Source organism: Cavia porcellus, unplaced genomic scaffold (assembly GCF_034190915.1).
Source record: "Cavia porcellus strain 051 isolate PalLab524CR breed Dunkin Hartley unplaced genomic scaffold, mCavPor4.1 scaffold_8, whole genome shotgun sequence".
In the NCBI taxonomy this organism is placed as follows: domain Eukaryota; kingdom Metazoa; phylum Chordata; class Mammalia; order Rodentia; family Caviidae; genus Cavia; species Cavia porcellus.
Window position 1 is genome coordinate 19507257 of NW_026947491.1, and position 15530 is coordinate 19522786.

At 40.1% G+C, this 15530-nt stretch overlaps 1 pseudogene; it reads left to right on the forward strand.

Moving 5' to 3' along the window:
• The first annotated feature begins 2090 nt into the window (after positions 1-2090).
• Positions 2091-2633, forward strand: LOC111755916 (immunoglobulin heavy variable 3-66-like; annotated as a pseudogene).
• The last annotated feature ends 12897 nt before the right edge of the window (positions 2634-15530 follow it).

Sequence of the window (15530 nt, forward strand, 5' to 3'; positions counted from 1 at the left end):
AGTCAATATGTGCTGCAAATCCATATCAATAAAAAAAATAAAATCTGAAATAAAGTAAGAATGGCAAAAGATTACAATATGCTGGGGTACATTTTGTATCCATGACATGCTATGGATAAAAATGAATTCTAACAACATGGATACACATCAGCCCATGAATTGAGAGGGGACAGGACCTAAGCACACGAAAACTGTCCCAGTCACAGGTGTGGCACATTAGTGCACTACAGCAGGTGTGCAATTGATTGCTGGGAAGGATTCCTATTTTTTTTATGTCTCCTATGTAGACAAGCAACACAAATGGTGATGTGGTGATGATATTGGATACTCATGTCTCTTATTTAAGGAGATACAATTAATGACACTGGTTGATTGCATCTTTCCAGGCTGACTTTAGATAACTTGTAAAGCTTTTCTATGAAACTTAGTAGCAAGGAATCATGTGGGCTTTTGCTGCTTCATAGTGGAAAACCTTTCAGTGCACCAATGGTAAACAATAAGTGGACCCCTCTCTCTGAGTGAAAGTCATCTTCAAGAACGTAGAACAATGCAATTTCATTCTCTTTGTGGTGCTGGTTCCCAGATATGTGCTCTAGAACATTCAGACTGGACGACATGGTGATATTGCATCTGACCTCAGGACTCACTGTGTTTTGCCACTGGCCTGTCTCAGCTGCTGCTGCAAGAGGCCTGATCTGGCCAGGTGAATTCCAGCCAATGCCCTTCTCCCACATGCACATTCTCTGGTTTCTCCAGTTCTGGGACGCTGCCCCTGCAGCTGGATGCTTCAGCCACCAGCAAGGAAACACAGTGAATGCATCAAGATAACTGATAGCAGAAACACAGCTTGTAACTCAACATGTCAACTCGGCATGTCTAAAGACACAGCCAAGAATTGCTTCTCCGTGCAACTCATCTCAGCATCCATGAAAGACACCACTGTGCAGTACTGTGCAAGACAGTTTCTGAGGGGAGACAAATGGGATCCTAGACATAAAGCTATATACAGAGTAGTATTGCCCAGTAGGGGGACCAACCACAGGTGCTCTGCAAAATAAAAGGGGGCTGCCTGAGATAAGGAGGGGACACATAGCATCAGTAGGGAAAGTTCTGGACTAGTGAAAGAGCACTGGGGATCTGCTGGGCTCCAGGATTGGCTCAGGAGGAGGTGCAGAGAAGGAGGATAAGGACTGAGGACTTCCTTTTTAGTGTCTGATGTCCTCTCTGTCTTAGCATCACACACACTGTGGAGAAAATACTGTGAGTCCTCTTGACCTCACATATGAATTCTCCAGAGACCAAGCAATGAAAAGGACTTGGTGATGACAGATTACATTTACACCTGCATTTTTTGTCTTCTCCCCATGAATTTCTGTGTGATGGCAGTAAAAACTTGCGTATACTGAAACGTAGAACAAGAATGTGAAGATATTAGATACTTTGCAATACACAATACTCATGTTCATCATCACTGAATATTAGATTGCTAATTTTGTCAGCAAGAAAAATGGACAGTCTCATTTATCATTTATCAGTCTAATGCAACACAGAAAATCTTGTCATGTTCTCTGATTAGAAGAAGACCAGTGACAAACGTTATGAAGTATGACCACTCTGTCTTGGAACTGCTCCATCAGCAGTTGAGAATTGTGGCAACGTTTACAGGGTCAAATACATGGGAAGTTTTATAAAATACAACTCACATCTCATAGGTCATTATGCTTATCACTCGATGTACATATCTGCAAACATGAAATCATCAAATTCATTAATTACGGATATGTAAACATAAGTAAGACAGATGAGGTCATGCGTTTATCACTACACAGACGCATAATAAGACACCGTGTATTCTATAGTATCTGGGCTCTTCCAAACACCTCTCAAAGCAATCTCATGTGCTTTGGTGGCTTCTCTCTCTGTGGCTTCCTCAATATAGCTGGCTATATAGAAAGAGGTTATGCAAATAGGACCTTCCTGTGCTGATGAAAACCACTCTAGCCCTCACCCTGAATCTCTGCAAAGGAACCCAGCCCTGGATGCCCAGCTGTTCCCACTCAGTGATCAGCACTGAGCACAAAAGTCTCACCATGAGGCTGGTGCTGAGCTTGGTTTTCTTCCTTTTCATTTTAAAAGGTAATTGATGAAAAACAAGTGATAGAAAGTGTGTGAGTAGACATGAGTGTGATAAATAGATGACATGTATAATATTTTTCTAAGCAAAGTATCCCTGTGTTTGTAGGTGTCCTGTGTGAGGAGCAGGTGGTGTAATCCGGGGGAGGCTTGGTGCAGCCTGGGTGTCGCTGAGACTCTCTTACGTGGCTTCGGAGTTCACCATCAGTAGCTTCCACAGGAGTTGGATCCACCAGGCTCCAGGGAAGGGGCTGGAGTTGATCACAGACATCTGTAGCAGTGGTAAAACATATTATGCAGGCTCAGTAAAAGGCCGATTCACCATCTACAAGGACAATGGCAAGAACACGCTGTATCTGCAGATGAGCACCCTGAGACCCGAGGACACGGCCGTGTATTACTGTATTAGAGACACAGTGAGAGAATGTCACTGTGAGCCCAGACATAAACCTCAATGCAGGGGCACTCCCAAGCAGCAGGAGGCAATGGAGATCCACTGAGTGAGACCAGGCCAGGCCTCCAGGAGCAGGTGCAGAGCAGAAAGCAGGGGACTGATGGTTTCCTGGAGGCCGCTTGGGTTTCCTCTCTATCTTAACATCACAGGAAGGGAGCAGACATACCCAGGCTTTCGATGACTTAGGAAATGTTCAAGGTACAAGTTCAGTTTTTGTTATTTATAGATATTATTTTCTTGGCCTCTTCTATATGAATTTTTTAAAATGGTGATAAAACTCAAAATACATTTTGAGAAGTTAATTTTCCTTTGAATGTCACATCTTCGTTATTTAAAAATGATATTCTTACTTTTCTCCTCATAAGGAGCCATTGACTATCACAGGAGTAAATGTTTCAGGTTAGAAAATTAAATTATTCCCATCCCTTTGCACATGGTCTGTGACCTTGCAGCTCCCTCCTCTCCTTGACCCCTTCAGAAGGCCTGGTCCCCAGGCTGAGCACCATAAGGAGCTTTGGGCTCAGGAAGAGGAAGATGGGTAGCCAGATGTGACTCAGAGTAGCATCCAGGGTCTTTGCTGAGCTCTTTCTGTCAATGTTATGTGGCTGCAATTAACTTACATATCTTTAAATTAGGAATTTAAAGTAAACTTCACAATTATTTTTCTTTAGTTTCTTTCTCTGTGTGTGTGTTGTCTAATACAAATGTGCAGGTTTCAATCTATATATCAATATAATGAGACAAAATTCAAGAAAAATTGCTCTTGTTTCATAATATTGTTTTTTTCTTTCCTAAATAGTTTCTCCAGAATCTGTCTTTATACATTTTTATTTTATGTCTATTCATTCTGCATTCACTTGTTGCATATCTTTTCCTAAATTTTGTTTAAATCATCAAATATATTTCTATTCTTACTAACACTATCTTTTTATCATGGCACTCTGTGAAAAACTGTACACTCAAGAAAAGGGAATTATTTGAAATACCCAATCTGCACACATGCATGTTTATACAAGGCAGAGCTGAGGTGATGTATTCACACATAGATGTCACCTTTAAAATCACTGCTGTACCCTGGCTTCAGGGATGAGAGTTCTTGTTTCCCATGGTGTCTCAGGTGCACCTGTTGTTTTCAGTCCGAGGTGAGATCACCTTCCAAAACATGCCATCTGCTAAGATGGAGATGGGTCCATCCTACTAAATGTCCTGAATTCCATTTTCCTGTACATCTTTGAATGTCTAAAATTTTTCTTTAGTTTTATAGGAGAAAATTTGAGTGACTCCTCTTGAATGCAGAACAATTGCTTCAACATTGATTTTACTGAAGCTTAGTTCCACATACTGATATGTACACGGCTGACTGGTATTTCCTTCTCTCTTCAATTAGCTTTAAGCATTGCAAAAATGGATAGCTGAGGTACTGGTATGTAATCTCTAAAGCCATCAGACAGTCTCCTGTTTCCTTACAAAATGCTCTCTGAAAAAGATATGAGCACAGCTGGACGGCAGAGCCAGTCAGCTCCAGGAATGCCAACTTGGTATGAGCCTGGAAATAGAGGCTCCCGGGGCACAAAGATTTACAGATGAGAGTTGCAAGAAACAACCTCCAAAAGCAATTCCATTGCTACTTAATAGAATTATGCAGGCTGATCCTTCTGTGTGTCATCCACCTTGCAATTTTCAAAGATGTTTTTCTCCCTACCTGCCTAGCCAGCTCAAGTTACATAGATCCCATCGTCCTCACTGTCACTCATCCTCAAGCCACTGCCTCCTTAACAAGATAATAAATTCTAAGATAGGCCTGAGATCAAGGACTTTGTCAGCAAATCCTCATTGGGATTATATTTAGGATCTTTTTAATGTCCATAGCCTTGAATATGTCTTGGTGTCTTTACTCTCACCATGGGTTGCATTGGAGGTAGCAGATTGGAATTAACTTGCTAGGATTCCAATAACGTCTTGATGGGATTACAAATACAAATTTTTGGGTTGTGTGGAAGACTGGAAAATGAATTGCAATATTTGGTTGGGAATACTCAATATTTTGGATTACAAAATTTGTAGCTCCATGTGACCAGAATATGCCACCTTAATATCACAATTGCTGACTGTCACCCAGGAGACAGTTCACTGGATGTTAGAATCAATGTTGAAACTGACCTTTTTAGCTCTAATGCTCATGTTTTTCTCATGCACACTTTGAATAAATTAGTTTTTGCCTAAATGATTCCAAAACCTATGATATCATTCAGATAAATACAAATAACAAATATGCTATGTTCCTTTTACTGGGATCCACCAGCTCATGTCCAGAAAAAAGGTTCTATGATGCATATCAAGCCCTTAATTAAATATCTCCAATGGGCCTTAAGTGACACTGCAGCTGGTCTCTCTCTCCTAAAGTTAAATTAGTAAAGTAGGCCATTCTCTGAACTCAGAAGTCATGAGACAGGAGATACTTAGCACAGGAGGTACTTGTGCAATTATAAAAACTTAATGCATGTATTCCTGAATCTTCTGCTAATGTCTTAGCAGCCGTTTTAGATATTAGATGACAAATCGATGGCATGTGAGGTTCTAAATTTCCCCGGACTTTGTCATTATAGGAAGCCATTACTAGCTCTTTTAATGAAAATCTTTGTTTACTGTACTCATTATTACCCTAAGAATTGTATTATTTGGCTCATGGATGCATAATTCTTTCTTTTCCTTTGTCTACACCAGAATTAAAGCTGTACACATAACCAGGATAAAAATGCCTGGTATCTTTTGAAATCATTAGATGGAACTTCTGCAGAGTATTCCTGACTGTTGATCAACAACTATGACCCCCTCACCCTGAATAAGACAGATCAGTCTTCATGCATTACTCCCCGATGGCAGTTTTGGTTACTGCTTTAGAGGGAGGATTGTTATAGACAGAAGATTTAGATAGAAATATTATACACAGTCAGTCAGGATTAGGTCCTCAAAGGAGCCAGTGTAGAAGATCAGATACCCTGCAACTGTGGGGCAGACAGACACCTCCTGCTGTGAGCCAGGAATCAAGACAAAAGATTAAACAAATACACCCACATCCTAAGGAATTATATACTACATGGGTCTCTATCACCCTGAGGAAGCTATGAGTCACTAATCCAGCCTCCTATAGGAAGAGTCACTGATCTGTATGCCTGCTTGCTTACTGTGTAACTCACTTCTCCATTTGTGCTCAACTTAATCAATTTCACCTGGGTAGTTATTCTTATAGGTTGCCCACAGTTCTGTCCCACTTAATGCCTACCTTGTGAGTTCCCATGTTTTCCCCACATTAGACCTGCCTTACTTTGTTGTTTTGCTCTATAAAGTCCCGAGAAAAGACAGTTTCTTTCACAACCCACTTGGGACACTTTCTGTCTTTCACACAGAAGCTTTCTTTCTCTCAATAAATATATTCTGCTTTTAACGTTCATTGCTTCTAAAATTTCTCAATTTTAGAGAACATGAAAACACACTGGATATCTGGCAGGTTACGAGTTTTGTTCCTCAATATAAAAATGATGTGGTTAAAGAGTTAAAAGAATAAGGATTCAGATCTCTCAGTGAATTGAGAGAGCACAGGGTTGAAGTGCAATGGCTGTCCCAGTCCCAGATGTGGCTCATTAACACAGCAGGTTATCTGCCTTGTGTGGTCCCAGATGAGTATTCCCATGGGCTTAATCTATCTCCAAGTAGACAAATAGCACTCATGAAGTAGAGATGATATTGGAGTCTTGTATCTCCCTGCTGAAGAGGTCACACACAGAGTGATCTCTGCCTCCAGAATTTGTGAGTCTTCACACTGGAGCTCAGAATGTCCAGTCCCCATGCTCAGGGTCTCCCAGTGAGGAGGGATGGAGCTGGGCTCTGCTCTCCATCATGGCTTACTCAGGAATCCTCAGCCCCACTTTCCTGACTCAGAGACAAATTGATAAGGATGATAGGTCACAGAAGAATTATTCAAGGAGATTTAATTTATGGCACTAGTATATGCACATAGAATGTAAATTTCTGTTGTGTGTTACACACATATACCTAAGCACATATGCTGTGTGCACTGCACTGTACTGTTATCTTTGGCACCTGTGTGATGGTTTTCATATTCCTATAGTTTTCTTTCATCTGCAGACACAGCCAGCTACCTGAGCATGTCTTCCATTACATGTCCTGTCTTGGAGGAGATTTGGGCCTTGAGCAATGGACTCCAGGAACATTGCTGAGTTCTTAGAGGGCTCATTCAGCATTCTCCACCAACAGAAAAAGACAGAAATTTGTCTATCCTCCTTCTCATTCTCATCTTCATGTACAAGACTGCAGTGGAGACACAAATGTTTATTGAGCTAACATTTGTATTTTGCCTTAATTTGTTTTTAGCTCAATATTTAAGATTCTTTCAGAGATTTGTAAAGTTAGTCTTCAATAACATACAATTACGCTGGTTCCTTCTCTTCCTGGTGGTGGCTCCCACATGTAAGGGTAGAAAAATTCAAACAGGAGGATGTGGAGATTCTGCCTCTGATCTCAGGACTTGCCCTATTCTCCCACTGTCCTGTCTCAGCGGCTGCTGCAAGAGACCAGAGCTGAGAACATGAAGCCCTTTCTGTCCCTGTTTCTCACCCTCAGATTCTCTGGTTAGCTCAGTTCTGGGACGTTGCCCTTGGAGTTGGTTCATTTAGCCCTCAGACAAGAAACTGAGCGATGTGTCAGGATGGTAACACTTGAGGCACAACTGGTCATTCACCATTGACAAGTCAGCATCTCTAAAGACAGGACCAAGAACCAGTTCTCTGAGTAACTATCCTCAGTATTCATGGAAACACAATAGTATTGTCCTACGCAATGCATTTTCTGAGGGGATCTAGGTGTGAGCCCCAGCACAAAGCTATTTATGGGGTGATGAGGACCAGCCAGGAGCACTCACGATCAGCAGCTAGTGCACAGGAACATGAAGGGGGTACTGCAGGACTTTAGTGCCAGTTGATCAGGACCAATGGGGAAAGCTCTGGAACAGCACAGGGACCTGGGGATCTGCAGGGAACCAGGAGTGACCACAAGAGGTGGTACAGTGAAGGAGGCTATGGTCTGAGAGCTTCACAATGTTTTGTGCCTGAGTTTCCCCTCTGTCTTAGCTTCACACATACTGCAGAGAGCTTACAGTGAGTCCTCTCTAGTTCACAGGTGAGGTCTCCAGACTGCAGAGGATGGAAGGGATTTTGGTGTTGACATAATATATTTACACCTTTTTAAAAAATCTCCTTCACAGCACCTTGTGCGTGGCAGCTGTAACAACTTACATACACTGGAAAGAAGAATGTGAACCTTAGAAACTTTGATGCTTTGGAAAACACTGTTCTCATGATCATTATGCAAAAGTAGTCTATACTTTTGTAACTATGAGTTGCAGCTGTTATAGAAATACACTTGTTAATTTAGGAAAGAATAGGATAAAGGAAGTTACAGGAAAGGAGTTTATGGAAAAGTGCATCAGAGTTTATGATCACATTAATCATGTATCTTGAGAATGGACATGGTTTTGTGAATATTTAACTATTTTTATCCCTGTGTCAAAATGTACCTCATTTATCCATCATTAAAGTTCATATGCAATATATATTGCATAATTTAGAGCAGAAAACTCTAGAGAGCTTTCTTATATCTCTCCAGAGGTATAAAATGTCATATTCTTGAATATAATTTTGAAAAATATGCTGTTCATCAGTTCATTTATGAGTATAATAGAATATAGAATAATATTGTCATAGTCTCTCATTAGAAGAAGATATCTGACAATCATCATGAAGCATGACCACTGTGTCTTGGAATTTCTCAGTAAGCTGTTGAGTTCTACGGGAAGCACTGCAGGATCTAACACACTGGATGATTTTATAGCCTATGATGTCACATCTCATAGGGCATTATGCTTCTCACTCTATGTGCATATCTGAAACATGTGAAATTACCAAATCCATTAGTTACATGTTGGTAAGAATAAGAAAAAGAGATGATATTAAACATAGGAAGAAATTATGTGTTCTATATTATTCAGAATATTCTAAAACACATTCCAAAGCCCTCATGTGCTTTGGATCTTTCCCTTGCTGAAGCTTCCACCATAGAACAGGCTATATAGCAGGAGGCGATGAAAATAAGGCCTCCTTGTGCTGATGAAAACTAGCCCAGCCCTCATCCTGCAGCTCTGCAGAGGAGCCCAGCCCTAGTGCTCAGCTTTTTCCACTCAGTGATCAGGACTTAACACACACAGCTCACCATGGAGCTAGTGCTGAGTTGGATTTTCCTGTTCACAATTTTTTTTCCAATTTTTTTTTATTTAAAGAGATAAAGAAAATGAAATTTAAAAAAAATAGAAAAAAGTAGAGCAATACAGAATTCAAAAATAACTTCATAAAATCCCTAGTAAATACATTACATATTGTCATCTTAAAATAGTTGTTAATCAACTGTTAATCAATATCCAAGCATACAAAGTGGCTAGACACTCACACATTGAGAGTGCAAACCCTTCTGTTCAATGATCTAAGAGAAATTTAGTAATATGGTCACCTATCTTACACATATACATACCGTTACATCATTTTTTAGAGCACTTTCCTTCCCTTTCACTCTTACAATATCTATTATAATATTTGGATCCTGTTATTTTGTCAGTTTTTATTATCATTTTTAATTTTTTTGAAGGTAGTAAAAATACAACAGAACAAGACAGAACAAATCCAATTGAGACACTGCAGTGAAAGTTGTACAGAATTTCAGAGCAGAATACTGGGATAGTAATAATAGGTACTCTAGTGTATCTCGTTATCTTTGCAATAGTTGTGCAGTCCAATTAGAGATAGTGAAATCAAACCAAAAACAGAACATTATAAAACCAATTGAAAGAAAACAGTTAATAGAGCAGAGCAATCATAAAAAAACAAAATAGTGAAAACAAGCCTTCAAACAGAAGATAGAAGGAAATCCCATATTTGCTATATTTCCTATGGTCATCCTCCCAAGAAATGCTCAGACCTCTGTCCCCAGTTGCTATCTGGGGGTGGGGATGGGGAAAGAGATGTTTGATTCTCAGCCACGCACACGTATGCTCAAGGGAGCCACTGACTGCTTCTCTTCCTGGCTAAAGCCAGGGGCACTTACCAAGAGGGCAGGCGAATTGCTCTTGTGTAGCTGCCTAAGTTCCACCATGGCTGGATCTCGGGGGGCCGTGTTTTTCCTCTCTTGTTCACAATTTTTAAAGTACATTATTTGTAACAAAAAATACAGAGCGAGTCAGTGGACAATAGTGTGTTACACAGTGGACATGTGTGACAGCTTCCGGAGCAGGATGTCTCTAGGTTTGAAGGAGTCCTGTGTGAGGAGCTGCTGGTGGAGTCCAGGAGACGCTTGCTGCAGCCTGGGGTGGGTTGGGGGGTCCCTGAGACTCTCCTACGTGGCTTTGGGATTCACCTTCAGTAGCTATGGCATGGACTGGATCTGCCAGTCTCCAGGGAAGGGGCTGGAGTGGATCTCAGGCATCACTAGTGGTAGTTGGTACATATACTATGCAGACTCCGTGAAGGGCCGATTCACCATCTCCAGGGACAATGGCAAGAACGCGCTCTATCTGCCAATGAACAGCTTGAGACCAGAGGACATGGCCGTGTGCTACTTTTCCAGAGACACAGTGAAGGAAACCTCAGTGGGAATCAGTCACAAACCTCCGTGCAAGAACACTTAGGAAACGTTCAGGGGGAGCTCAAGACACATAGCACAGAATCTACCAAAGAGGACATGTATTTTACCATTTTAGTTTTTTAGGTTGGCGTAATGATATGTAAAAAAATGTTGTCTTGGGATAATAGATACAGGAAAGTTATAAAATTTGAAATATATGTTACATAAAATCCCATCTAAACCTCAGAATAATAGATTCATTGTCTAAGTAAAGCTCACAAAAGACAAGAATCCTGTATAGTAAAATAGTGTAATACATAGTTTGTTATTTTCCATTATTGAAACTGTACATTTTGCATTTTGTATCCTTTGCTCAAAGAGGAGGAAGTCTTTTTGCATGTTTTATAATATAATATAAAACGTGCTAGAAAAACACAATATAAAGTTGTAAGAACATCTATAAATACCTCATCTTACATGTCTATCACAGATAATAAGTTGGTTATGGTAGAAAACTAAGGTAGTAAAGAACACACAAAAAATTCTTGTCAGATGTATGATAATATACGTCATATTTCCACCTACTCACAATGAAAAAATCACAGAATACTGTCAAAATGTATCTTAAAAATAGTCTTTAACAAGAGTGTAGTTCAATAAAAATGATGATACTAAGAGCCAAGATATTCAGAGATTTCCATAATTATGAATTTTTTCAGTTGATCAAACATTCTTCCAAGTAGGATTTCTAAAGTGTGTTCTAACCAACTTTACTGATAAATGCCACACATTAATATTTCCAGTATTTAATTTCTTTCCCTTAAAAGATCATTTAGAAATATCAAAAAAATGTCTTGTATAATAAGGTTGAAATAACACTGAATCATAGCTTCTATCAATTTGATTTAGCACTTCAAGTGTTTCAAAGTTGCAAATTCATTCAAATAAAGAAACAGTATAAAAATCAAAATATTTCTGTGTTTGCAGGTTTCTGGTGTAAGGTGAAGCTGGTACAGCCCAGGTGGGTAGGCTTGATGCATTTGGGGGTCCCTGCTATTCTCCTGTGCAGCCCTCAGATTTACCATCAGTGATTACTGGATCATCTCAGTCCAACAGCTTCAGGCAAGGTGTACATTGTGTACAAGTGGTGATAGCACATAATACCCCAAATCCATGAAGTGCTGATTCTCCATCTCCAGAGGGAATTTCAAGAACACTCTTTATCTGCAAATGAGCAGCCTGAGATCCAGGGACACCACCATATTTTACCATGCAAAACTCAGAGTGAGGGGACTTCAGTGTGAGTCCAGACAGAAAGCTTCTTCCAGGACACCCAAGACCAGCAGGCAGCAGTCAGGTCACAGAAAGGGCACAAGTCTACATTGCGAGAAGATTTAGAAAAAGGCAAAAGGTTTCTGTCAGGATCCAGAACTTGTTTATATATAATACTTATCCCCACGTACTCCAAATTCACGTACCTGTCCCCCTTATCTCAGAAGACTTTCAATTAGACATGATTGTTTCTCTAGAATTTATCATCCTTTATATCTGAGTAGCAGCCCATGATCTACAAATGTTATATTTTCTTTATGCATTCATACATTTATTGTATACTGGCTGCTTCCAGGATGCAGCTCTTACAAATAGTGTTGCTATAAACTTTGCTGTGTATGTAATGCTATAGTGTGATGTTTTGGGCACTTTGACAATGGGCAGTATAGTTTCATCACATGGAATTCCTAAATTTAATTGTTTGAAAAGTTCCCATGCTGATTTAAAAATATCAGGAGGAGGGATGAATTGTAGAAAGGAGGGATTGCAGAACAGCCTGAGGACACACTGAGGATGACACATATGCTCCCTGCTTCAGGTGTGAGTGGCTGTGCAAGCCACTCACTACTACTCAGGTGCCCACTTTCCACATGGGCAGTTTATGCTTATATCTGCTGAAGCTTTTACAGATAAACAACAGGTGAACAGAAGAAGAGTGAGAGAATAATACTAGTGAGCAATGAGAGAGCTGCTAACAGGCACCAACATGACCACCATTCAGTTTCCTCTCAGCAAGCAGTGGAATGCAGTAAAGTTACATAAATTCTTACCAAAGGGAGTGGGGAAATGAACCTCAGCAGCTGTGTCCCTCCCTGTCCAGGAGCCATATCAGGAAGCTGTTCACAATGTAAGAGAGAACAGGGGGCATAACCATTAGACATGGGATCCAGTGTAAATAATACAACAGTTTATGCAGCTTTCATTGTTTTACATGATTACATACTAAGCAGCATCAGTTAAAAATCCATGATCTCTTTACATGGGGAAAAGTGAAAGGAAGTCAAGTGAAATACACAGAACAAACTCTATAACATAATGGACTATTGTTGTTGTTGTTGTTGTTGTTGTTGTTGTTGTTTTGTGCTACCACAGTTACCAAATTTACTCAAGACAATCACAGCTGTGGTGTGTGATGCCCTCTCTAAGATATCCCCACACTTAGCGGTCTATATAGCAGGAGACCATGCAAATAGTGCCTCCTTGTACTCATGGAAGCTATCCTAGCCCTCTTCCTTAAGCTCTGCAGAAGAGCCCAGCCCTGGTGCACAGCTGTCCCCACTCAGTGATCAGCACTGAGCACAGAAGACTCACTTTGGAGTTCGGGTTTTCCTTCTAACTGTTTTAAAAGGTAATTCATGAAAAAGAAGAGAAAGTTAGTGAGTGAAATGAGGGGGTGATGAGTGGACTTCAGTGACAGTTTCCTGAGCAGGATGTTCCTGTGTTTCCAGGTGTCAAGGCTGAGGTGCAGCTTGTGGAGTCCGGGGGAGGTTTGGGGAGCAGCCCAGTGTGTCCCTGAGACTCTCCTGCGTGGGCTCAGGATTCACCTTCACCTTCAGTGACTACTGAACGTGAACATGATCCACTAGGCTCCAGGGAAGGGGCTGGAGTAAGTCTCATGTATCAGTGGTGATATTAGTTACATATAATATGCAGACTCCGTGAAGGGCCAATTCATCATCTCCAGAGACAGCAGCAAGAACATGGTGTATCTGCAGATGAGCAGCCTGAGATCCAAGGAGAGTCTTGTAGGCCCAGACATAAACCTCATTGCAGAGGGGCCCATGACCAGCAGGGGATGATGGGGATCCACTGAGCAGAGGCCAGGGCTCCAGGAACAGGGGCAGAGCAGTAAGCTGGGGATTGAGAGTTTCCAGTTGGTCTCTGGGCTTTCCTCTGTGTGTTAACATCACATAACTACAATGGGACCTGAAATACACAGGCTTCAGATGATTTATGATATATTCAATATACAATTTCAGATATATCTATATATCTATATATCTATTTTTGTCTCAGTTTCTATAATGACTTTTCTTAAAATGCAATAACATCAAAGTGGCTGTACACTGAGAAATTAAGTGTCTTTTGAATATCAAATCTGTTGAAGTGTGGCATAACTAACACCATCTTGTGCCCTGTATTTGATGCAGAAGAGTAAGATAAGTCAGGATACAAGTCCCATGATAAAAGCAGAATGAGCTGCTCACACAAGCAAAAAATTGACCTGCTCAACAAAGAAGCAAGATACAAATGTCACCAAAAATTAATGTAAGATTCTAGCTTTATTGTTTCCAACAGGATGTCTTTTTGTGGTTGTCTGTTTTAAAATTTCTGTATCATTCAAGTTCAGGACCATTCATTTGGTCTCTGAAACAGGGGTCCACGGATGGTCGGTGAGTTCAGCTAATAAAATTCCAAATTCATCAATTTGCCTGCTTGAATTCCTATATTGTTCATGAAACCACTTCAAAATCATTGTAATCTAAAATGAAATTGTTGTTTTTCTCATCATGAGGAGTGATTATCTATTGCCAGAGTAAATGATTGAGATTAGGAAATTAAATCCTTCTCATTCCTCTGCACAGGGTCTGAGACCTTGTAGCTCTCTCCTCTCCTTGGCACCTCAGGATATCTGGTCTCAATCCAGCACTATGAGGAGTTCTGGGCTCAAGAGAGGAGGGAGAGGGGCAGCCAGATTTGACTCAGGGCAGTTTCCAGGACCTCCTCGAGCCCTTTCTGTCAATATTATCTGGCTGGAGTTTTAGTTACATAATTTAAAAATTAGAAATTTATAAAATATGCTTTACTATTCTTCAGTATTCCTTCCATCGCCTCTGTTTTTAATCTCTCTCCTTCATTGAAATACACATTCACAGATTTGAGCTACACATCATGATTTTAATAGGTAATTTTAAGACAAAATAATGCTGTTTTATTTTGCTCTCTAAACATTTATTTTACTTTCTAAATATAATCTCAAATTTATGTCTTTATATTTTTAATTTTACATAAGCTCATTCTGTATTCATCAGTCACATATCTTTTGCTAATTTTTATAAGATAGATACACCTCTATACTGACAGCCATCATCCTTATTATAATGGTTTTCTGTGAAATAAGTCTCCATTGAATAGAGGGAATTAGTTGAAACACCAATCATCGCACATGCAGGCTTCCTGAGCTATAGCTGAGGTGAATCCTTCACACATGGATGTCACACATAATCATCATGTGGCTGTGGCCTCATGTTCACTGTCATTATTGAAAGCTAAATCACTTCCACCTCCTCATCCAGCTCTGCACTTCACCAGGGCTGCCAACATCACTCCTGTGTCCTGGTTTTAGGGATAGAGTTTCAATTTCCCGTGGTGTCCCAGATGCACCTGTTGATTGAAGTCCAGGGTCAGATCAGCGTCCAGAACATGACATCACCTGAGATGGAGCTGGATAGGAACTCTTGAACTTTTTCAATTCCATTTTCTTGAAGAACTTTTGCTGAGTTTGTGTTTATCTCTTTTCTGTTTTTGAGTCCCAATGTCATTTTTAGATAGTGGCAATACAACTGTGAGTCAAGGAAGAGGCCAAAGATGTCCAGTGAGTTTCATCTGGATTTTGTTTCAACACAGAAATACAGAATATGGCATTCCTCATGTTTTATAGTCTACAAACATTTGGGAAAAACTTTACAATCTATGGAGAATCTCCATGCTCTTGTGCTCCATTTTGGTGATAATGGAATTGAGCAGAAGGAATGGCAGGGCAAGATTCACTTGTTTATTTTTTTATTTTTAATTATTTTGTTTTAAAGAGATTAATACAAAAGAGCATATAACAAAGAAGATCAGATCAGAACAGTATAAGCAACACATTGTTTTACCACAAGACAATCCATAATTAACAGTAACTACCATAACGTGTCTTTCT